The sequence below is a fragment of the Prionailurus bengalensis genome, chromosome A3 (genome assembly GCF_016509475.1).
Source record: "Prionailurus bengalensis isolate Pbe53 chromosome A3, Fcat_Pben_1.1_paternal_pri, whole genome shotgun sequence".
NCBI lineage: Eukaryota > Metazoa > Chordata > Mammalia > Carnivora > Felidae > Prionailurus > Prionailurus bengalensis.
In genome coordinates this window covers 120,515,302-120,524,061 of record NC_057354.1, presented here as the reverse complement: position 1 = coordinate 120,524,061, position 8,760 = coordinate 120,515,302, and positions in this window count along the sequence as shown.

The window sequence follows — 8,760 nt, the reverse complement described above, 5'->3', positions numbered from 1 at the left end:
AATGTGGGGCTCAAACTTACGACCCCGAGATCAAGAGTCGCATGCTCTACCGTCTGAGCCAGCCAGGAGCCCCAGTTTGATTGACAAAAAGTTTAAAAAAATCACCCCCAGGGGTTGTAGCATTTTGCCTTCCCGCCATGACCATGTATGAGAAAGCATGTTGCCAGTTGAGAATGCGGTCCCCCTGGTGGGTGAGCAGTGGTCTCACCACACATTGTGCCTTTTACGTCTCTCATTTTGAGGAGGTCGATCGTCTTTTCATATGTTTAAGGGCCCTTTGCATTTAAGAACTATCAGTTTATTTTTGACCATTTTTCTTTCAGGCTGTGGGTCTCTTTCTTCGTGTGTGTGTGTGTGTGTGTGTTACCTCTCCATAAATCAGAGGTCATCCCTTTGAGACACAAGCCAAGCTGAAGGCCAGTTGGGATCAGGGACGAGAGGGCAACATCTGGGGAGGTATGTGGAGGTTAAGAACATGATGCCTGGGGCCACTCCCCCTCAATCCCTCTCCCTCTGCTGCTGGCCTGCACCCTCAGACTGGGTGACCCTGCCTTACAGAACTTTCCTGCCTCTTCTGCAGCCTCCCCTCACCCAAGTCTTTTCCCCCTTTCGCTGCTCCTCCAGAGGGAAGGGGAAAGAAAGGAACTACCTGCTGAATAGGGTCTCATGGGTTCCGGGGAGCAGCTGAGCCACCCCACAGCCCACCTGGCTCTCTGTGGGGCGTGTAATTCAATGTCAAGATAAAAGACTGGAAACCTGTGTTTGTGTCAGTACTTTGCCAGTACAGATGTTTTCGTGAGTAAAATGTTTTTTTCATTCATTTCATTTCATTAGTAATGTACCTTCCAGGTTTTAAGATGAGTTCCATGCAACTCAATAAAAGGGTATCTTTTTTTAATTAAACTTTTTGGAGATTTTTTTTTAATGTTTATTTTTTTTGAGAGAGAGAGAGAGAGAGAATTCGAGCAGGGGAGGGGCTTGGCGGGGGTGGAACAGAGGATCCAAAGCGGGCTCTGTGTTGATGGGATAGAACCCAATGCAGGGCTCAAACTCATGAACTGCGAGGCAAAGTCAGATCCTTAATTGACTAAGCCACCCAGGTTCCCTGAAGATATATATATATATATATATATATATATATATGTATATATATATATATATATATATTTTTAGTAAGCTCTGTGCCCAATGTGGGGCTGGAACTCACAACCCTGATATTCAAAGTCACGCCCTCTACCTACTGAGCAGCCAGCCGCCCCTTTCTGGAGATAATTCTAGATTCACATGCAGTTGTAAGAACTACTACAGAGAAATCCTCCATACTCTTTGCCCGATTCCCCCCCCCCAGAAACTTCTCTCAACACTCAAGTGTCCTATTCACAATCAGGATATTGACACTGACATGGTCAGTGGGCAGAACATTTCCATCCCCTCACGTTGGCTTCCTCATAGCCACACCCACCACCCCTGTGCCTCTCCCCAACCCTGGACAATACGAATCCATTCTCCATTTCTCTAGTTTTCTCGTTTCGATGATGTTATATAAATGGAGTCCTGCCTTTTAGGATTGGCTTTTTTCACCCAACATAAGTCTCTGGAGATTCATCCAGGTTGTTGCATGTGTCAATAGCTCTTTTGTTTTTTTTCTTTTTTTTCTGGGTAGAATTCCATGGTACAGATGTGTCACAGTTTAACCATTCACCTGTTGAAGGTTATCTGGGGCCTGTCCAGTTTTTAGGTTCAGGTTAGAAACCTGAGGCCAGGGAGGAGAACCAACCTGCACACAGGCCGAATACGGTAGAACCAGCCTGCAGACCCTGGCCTGGCTGCTGGAGTCGTGGGGGACATTGGTGGGAAACATCAGGCAAGTTCAATGGGAACGAATATGGAGACACGAGAGTGATCAGTAACCTGACATCTTGAGGTTCGTGTTAAGGAAGGTGAGTCTGCTTTGGAGTGAGGCAGCTCAGAGGCGAGGAGACTGGCAGGGGGTCTGGGCCAGCTATCAGCTGCCTTCCAGAAGGAACGTCTACTGCTGACTGGAAACAGAGATGACGAGAAGGGACATATTCACTGGTTTGGGTTGTTATAGTAACATCCAGATAAAATATATATTCAGGGGCCAGAGGAGAAATGGAGCTGAATGCAGATGAGCTGCTGGAAGGGGAGAGACGACTGGAAGAACATCGCGATAGATGCGGTACTTACACATTGCTGGAGCCGGAAATAGGTGGGCTCTCCCTGAGGAGTGCGGAGACCAGAGACACCGGAGTGGACCTCCACCCAGGGGCGGAAGCGATGATGGCAAAGGAGAGAGAAGGAGGCTCAGGAAGGCCAGGGGAGAACCAGATGAGTACACAAAGGCCAAGGACAAAGGGATGATGGGGCGACAGGGTCAAGGAGAAAGGGCTGTATCTGTTATCTGTCTCCACATAACAAATTAACCCAAATCTTGGTGGCTTACACAGCAACATTCGTTGTCTCACAGATGCTGCGTGTCAGGAATCTGTGGGTGGCTCAGTGGGGTCATCTGGGCCAGGGTCTCCCACAGGTAGCTGGCTCCAGCCATCTCCAGGTTCCATGGAGAAAGATTCATTTCTGAGTGTACTCATGTGGGAGTTCTTAACAAGATTCAGTTCCTTGGAGGTTGTTGGACTGAGGCCTTGTATTCCGTGTTGGCTGAAGGCTGAAAGCAGCCCTCAGTTCCCTGCCATGTGGGCCTCTCCACGGGACAGCTCACAAGATGGCGGCTGCCTTCATCAGAGTGACAAGCCCGAGAGAGCGAGAGACAGTGTTCAGGAAAGGGAGAGGGCAGAGACACAGACTCTTGTATCAGAATCTTAGAAGTTTCGTCCTATTGTCTTTGTAAACAGCAAGTTACCAGGACCAGCCCACACTCATGGGGAAGGGATTCCACGAGGGTGTGCGTACCAGGAAACCATTTTAGAAGCTGCCTACTACAGGGAGCAAAGACAAGGTGTCTGCACTTGACCTAAGACTGCCCCAGGTGGCCCCTGAGAGGATGGTGTCAGGAGAGTGTGAGGGGTAGGGGACAGAACAGAGGGAGACAAGTGGTGATGCCGAATTCCCAGCTGGCCCAGCACTTCGGGGGACATGAACAAACTCATGCCCTCTACCCCAGTCCCCGGATGATTCCAGCTCAATTGTCTGCCCAGGCGTGCTTCCTCCACCCCCCACCTTCACCCCCAAGCAGAGCAGAGCACACAAGCAGGCAGCACCCGGCCCCTCATCTCCATTTCGCCAACCGAAACCAACTCCATTTCGCCAGGGGGCACAGGACCCTCCTCAGGGGATAGGAGGGCAGGAATCGATTCCATAGCCCTTTGCACACTCCTGGACTGGCGGCCTGTTGACTGATGCACCAGCAGTGACCGTCTCCCCGTCCCATCTGCAGAGGCATCCGCCTTCCCCTGCTGAGCCTGGCCAGCAATCTGGACCTGTCTCCCTGTCCCTCCTCCAGCCCAGAGGCCGTGGGTCCACTTGTTGGAGGGACACACAGAAAGGGAAGAGCTGAGAAGATGGGAACCAGGGCCTTCTCATCATCAGCGGGCACCTCCTGGGCACACTTCCAGGGGGCACACAGGAGGCAAAAAATGGAATGGAGGGGAAATCCTCAAAGGATGAGGCTGGGGCTGGACACGAACTTTTCCGAGAGGTGCATAGGAGACAGCCGCAGGTGTACATCACAGCCCACCCGACGGATGTGCAGGACGTGTGACCATCTGGGGGTGCCGCCTTTGGGACAAGGGGCATATGATAGCCGGAATAATGGCCCCCAATGATGTCCACATCTTAATCGCCGGGACCTGTGAAAATGTTAGGTCACAGGACAAGAGGAATTGAGGTTGCTAATCAGCCTACCTAGAGGTGGGGGTGTCACCTGGATTATCCCAGGGGAGGGGGTCCAGTGTAATCACAGGGGCCTTAGAAGCAGGAGACGGAAGAGTCGCATCAGAATGACAAGGTATGAGAAGGACTCGACCCACCGTTGCTGGCTTTGAAGGAGGAGGAAGGGGCCACGAGCCAAGAGCTGTGGGCAGGCTCTGGACGCTGGCAAAGGCCAGGATTCTCCCTTAGGGTCTCAGAAAGTTCCACTTGCCTTGTTCTCCCTCCTCTGCTCCGAGCTGGGGCCTGGGCCCAGGGAGCCGAGAACAGCCTGGGGGTTGAGAGATCTGGCTCCCAACCCTAGCTCTGCCGCTAACTCGCTTTTCCACCTGGGAAGTCATTTTTTTCCTTATTGGACACTCGCTTTCTGAAACATGGGCTTGGTAATAGCCTCCATTGCCCACCCCCCGGCCCCCACCCCTCGGGCGGTTGAGTCCAGACCACAGGTGGCGATGCTCAAAGGCTGCGGGAATCCCAAGGTCCACATTAGGGCTCAGCCTCCCCCCCCCCCCAGGTCTGCCTCCCTTCTACACATCTATTCCTTTTCTAACCACACAGAGGACGAGGGCAGGGATGACAGACATGCCCGCTGAGGACCTGCCAGGGGACTTGGAGAGCAAACTCCTTATAAACGAAGGAGATGATGGATGCCCAGAGAAGTTCACGTTGCCCAGGCCCCCACGGTGAGCTGCAGAGAGCACGGAACCCAGGTCAGACTCCCAGGAGGGTGCGTCCCCAGGCCAGGAGCTCCCTGGATGGTGTTGGGGCAAAGGGGAGGGGCTTCACTTCAGGCAGATATGGATGCGCGTGCTGGCCTGGCCATGCTTGGGAGTAACATGGGGGGGGGGGGGTGGTGGTGACGGTCCTGCCCGATTCCTGCACTTGTTGGGAGAATTTAACGGCATGCTGAGTGCCCCGGGCGGAGCCGGGCACACAGCGAGCGCTCCACAAACATCAGCGGACGGTACTTTCATTTGTTTGTTAATTTTTAACGCAAGCCTCATGTTTTCAATTGATGTATGATTAACATGCAGTGTTATGTTAGTTTCAGGTGTGCTGACAGTGCCTTTATGAATTGCTTTCCCACTTCTCTCTGTCCCTCGTCTCAGAAGGGGAGAGAGGAATAACGAAAATTCCCTCGATGGGACACAATGTTTACGGTGGGCTTTCCGGCTGGGCTCTCATTAGATCCTAACCACAAACCTGAAGGCCCTCGGGCCAGAGACCATTATCCCAGTTTGAAGGATGAGGCCGCGGAGGCGCAGAGAGGTCTCTTGGCAAGTCAGTGGCCAGCGGGACCGTCCTGGACTCCCAGCCACATTCGGTGCCCACGTGGAGTTTCCAGGGGCCCCGGGCTCCTCTGGGCACGGGAGGATGGCCAAGCTGATGCATCCGGCTCGCCGGGTCACCTGTTGCCATGCCACATGTGGGGTTTTGGGCTCACAGCTCCGTCCCGGGGCCGGCTGCACCCTCGCCCTGCCCCTGCAGTACCTTCCCCCCAAATGTCCCAGGTTCCCAGCATCCAAGGAGCATTCAGAAAACCTGCCTATCCCCAGACATCCTGAAATTTCTTTACTTGGAGACCAACCACGTCTTTTATCCCACAATTAGTGAGTTCCCAGGAGCTGAATGTCACCTGTAGCCGTGGTGATATGGGAGGCCATGAGCAAGGCAAGAGAGCAGCGGAGAGGGAAAAAGAGGCTTGGGAGAGGGGAAGGAGAAGCTGGGCCTTGGGAGCTTTTTCTGACCCAAACTGGGGGTTCGTGTGTTCCTGGGAACAAAGTAGCCAGGAGGAAATTGGAACGAGGAAAAGAAATAGAGACCAGGGCTTAGGCTGCACCAAAGAGGGAAAAGCTAAGCTTTGGGACTTCTCAGGTATCCCCCTCCCCCTGCCCCCACAGCTGTGCCTGCCTCGGTTTACCCCCAGCACAGTCTACTTTACTTTGATACCCAGGGATTCCAGGGTGTGAGGCCTCTCACTCCGGGAGTGGCAGGAATGGCCTTAGTCCTGGGGTGACTGTTGGCTCTGCCAGAGCAAACTCGGGCACCCAAGAAGCAAGTCCTCTCTCACCACTGTGGTGGTCTTACACCAAGTGGCTCCCCCACCAACCCCAGTGGACCCCAGGCTCAGAAGATCTCCCAGATTTGGTGGCTGACACAGACCATCCCTTCCCAGAAGCCAGCGGTGAGCGGGGCACCCGGAGTTGCCCTGTCTACTCCCCCGTGACAGGGCACGTCATCTTGGAGTTTCCAGAGCCAGTTTCTTCAGAAACCTTGAGCTTCCTCCTGGCCCACCAGGGAAAGGCCTGGAACCTCATTTCCAGTCCTCACAATCCCTCCGGTACAGGACCTCACGTCCCTTCTCAGGTGATTTTGGTGGCGTACCTTAGCCTCTCCATTCTACACCCATAGACTCCCACCTTTTTTTTCTTTTTGGCCACAGACAAGAAAAGTAGGGCTAGGTGATAGAGGAAGAGCCTAAAGGGATATGCTTCTTTGTATAAAATTAATATGTGATATTCCAATGATAAATATGTTTCTTAAACCAAACTTCTTGGGCTTTTGTGAGGATGCCGCTGTCCTGGCCAGAAATCTAACACTGTAGCTGGCACATAGCAGGTACTCAATAAAATAAAAGTCCCTCTTCCCCACACTCGTCCCCTCTTGCCCTTCCCCGTATCTGGGGAGGGCGGGCAGTGAGGGGGGTCCTGAGAGCACCTGGACTTCCCAGATGTTGGGCAGCCCTCCTTCCACAACAAACCTCTCCTGCAGAGGAGGGCAAGCAGCACCCAAGGGGCTGTGCTGAGTGACACAAGGGGAAAATCCACCCTGAGCCAAGCAAATCTTCAGTGTCCTTGGAAGGTGTATTGCTCAGACTTCCTTTCAAATGAGGAATAAGGAAATATGAAATGATTAAGGATTATTTAAGTTCTGTGCCCTGACCTGGTGAGGGAGAGCAGGGCTGACAGTCAAGGCCCATCAGAGAGGGGGACCTGGAGGTCAGGGTGCAGGGCCAGCCCTGGGCTCTCTGGGCCACTAGCTGGGGGCGGGGACCAGGGAAAGGGTGCCACTCCCTCGCCACATCCATCTGCTTAATGGAGGTGGGGCCCAAAGGCGATGCTATGGAAGCATTTAAAACCACTATTGTATCACTTTTCTGAGACACTTTTACTCACCAAATCCATTCTTCCGGTCAAGCAGGGATAATTCGCAACAAAGTAGGGGAAAGCTGTGGGATGTCACTGGAGTAAATCAGATAAACGGCGCTGTCGGGAGCTCCTCAGAGCTTCCTGCCTGAACGACCCCTTAGCAGTCTGATTGGGGGTGGGTGTGACGGAGTGGGCGTGGGGACCGGAGGCCAGCATCTCTAGGGGCCACAGGGACGTGGTCAGGTCTGGCTGGGCAAAGAACCCACTCGGCAGGCGCCACATTTGCACTCCTCGACCTCCAGGTGGCGCTGGGCGCCGAGCCCGCTGTCTGTCACCCATGTGCGGGGAGGGGCCTCGGCATTGCTGACTTCTGATTGGTTGAGTTCAGTCTCGCTTTCTTTTCGTGTCCAGAGCAGGTTTTAGGGAGGGGCGAGAGGAAGCGCGTGTGTATTTCATGTTTTGTTTTGTTTTTTTCTTTACAACTAAAACTGAGTTTCCATTTCTCATACCCTTACAAGACACCTCATAAATTTGCACATCAGGGAAAATCCTTGGTCACACCTATTTACAATAAATACATCATTTATGAGGTCTCTGGGTGGCTCAGTGGGTTAAGCCTCCGACTCTTGGCTTAAGCTCAAGTCATGATCTCACAGTTGGGAAGTTCTAGTCCCCTCGTGGGGCTCTGCGCTGGCAGTGCCCAGAGTCAGCTTGGGATTCATTCTCTCCCTCTCTCTGCCCCTCTCCCACTCTACCTCTCTCAAAATAGATAAATAAAAACTTTTAAAAATGTAAATACATCACTTATTTATAAGGGAGTTAAGGTTTAGGATCTACCACTCAGACTTACCTTTTTTTGTTTCCTTAGTCTCTGTCGTATGTGTGTTACCAACATAATAATTGCATCTTGGGTATAGTTTATTTGCACATTTGACAGCTGTTGGTTAAGCTTTTACGATCTGCCAGGCATTGGGTGGGGTTTTGCGGAGCCAACGGTGAGGAAAACAGACATGGGCCTTGCCCTCAAGGAGCTCACAGACATGATTTAGCAAGCACACCCATGTCAAATTTTAACAAACGCAAAACTCCTTTGTGGCAATAAATGAGAAGTGGCTGGTGCTCTGAGAGAGAAGTGTGGAGATTTGAGGAAGTATAGTGCTGAGTACAGGCAACAGAGCCACTCACCCAAAGAGTACGAAACTGAAGTGTAACTGATCTCGTTCTAGAACACCGGTGGGCTCCCTTGTGAAGATGGGGAAGCCAGGGAGGAGTAGAAGGAGATTTGAGGTGGTTTTGTAGATACTCTCTGGCAGCCAAGGTGGCCAGTCTGGGCTTTTGTCTGGTTGGTGTGGAGGAAAGCACTGGAAAGTATGTAGCTTCCAGAACATTCTTTTCTTGCTCCAGCTAGAAAGCTATCTTCTGGGATTGGATGTGACAGGGGGACTATAAACCTTGTCCCTGGAGAAGGTGGCCAAGGAAGGGCTGGCAAAACAAATAAGCAAACAAACGACACCTGTCAGGGAAACAAAGGCCTGGAGTCCAGAACACAGCGTGGACTTCAGAGAGAAGAAGGAGGAAAAAAGGAGGCAGGAGGGTTTTAGTCTGAGGCCGGATTAGTCGCCGGGAGAGTCTGGCCTGGGTGGCTGGCAATGGTGGGACAGGACCCAGAGGGTCATAACCTGCCAGGACTCTTTTGAATTGGTTC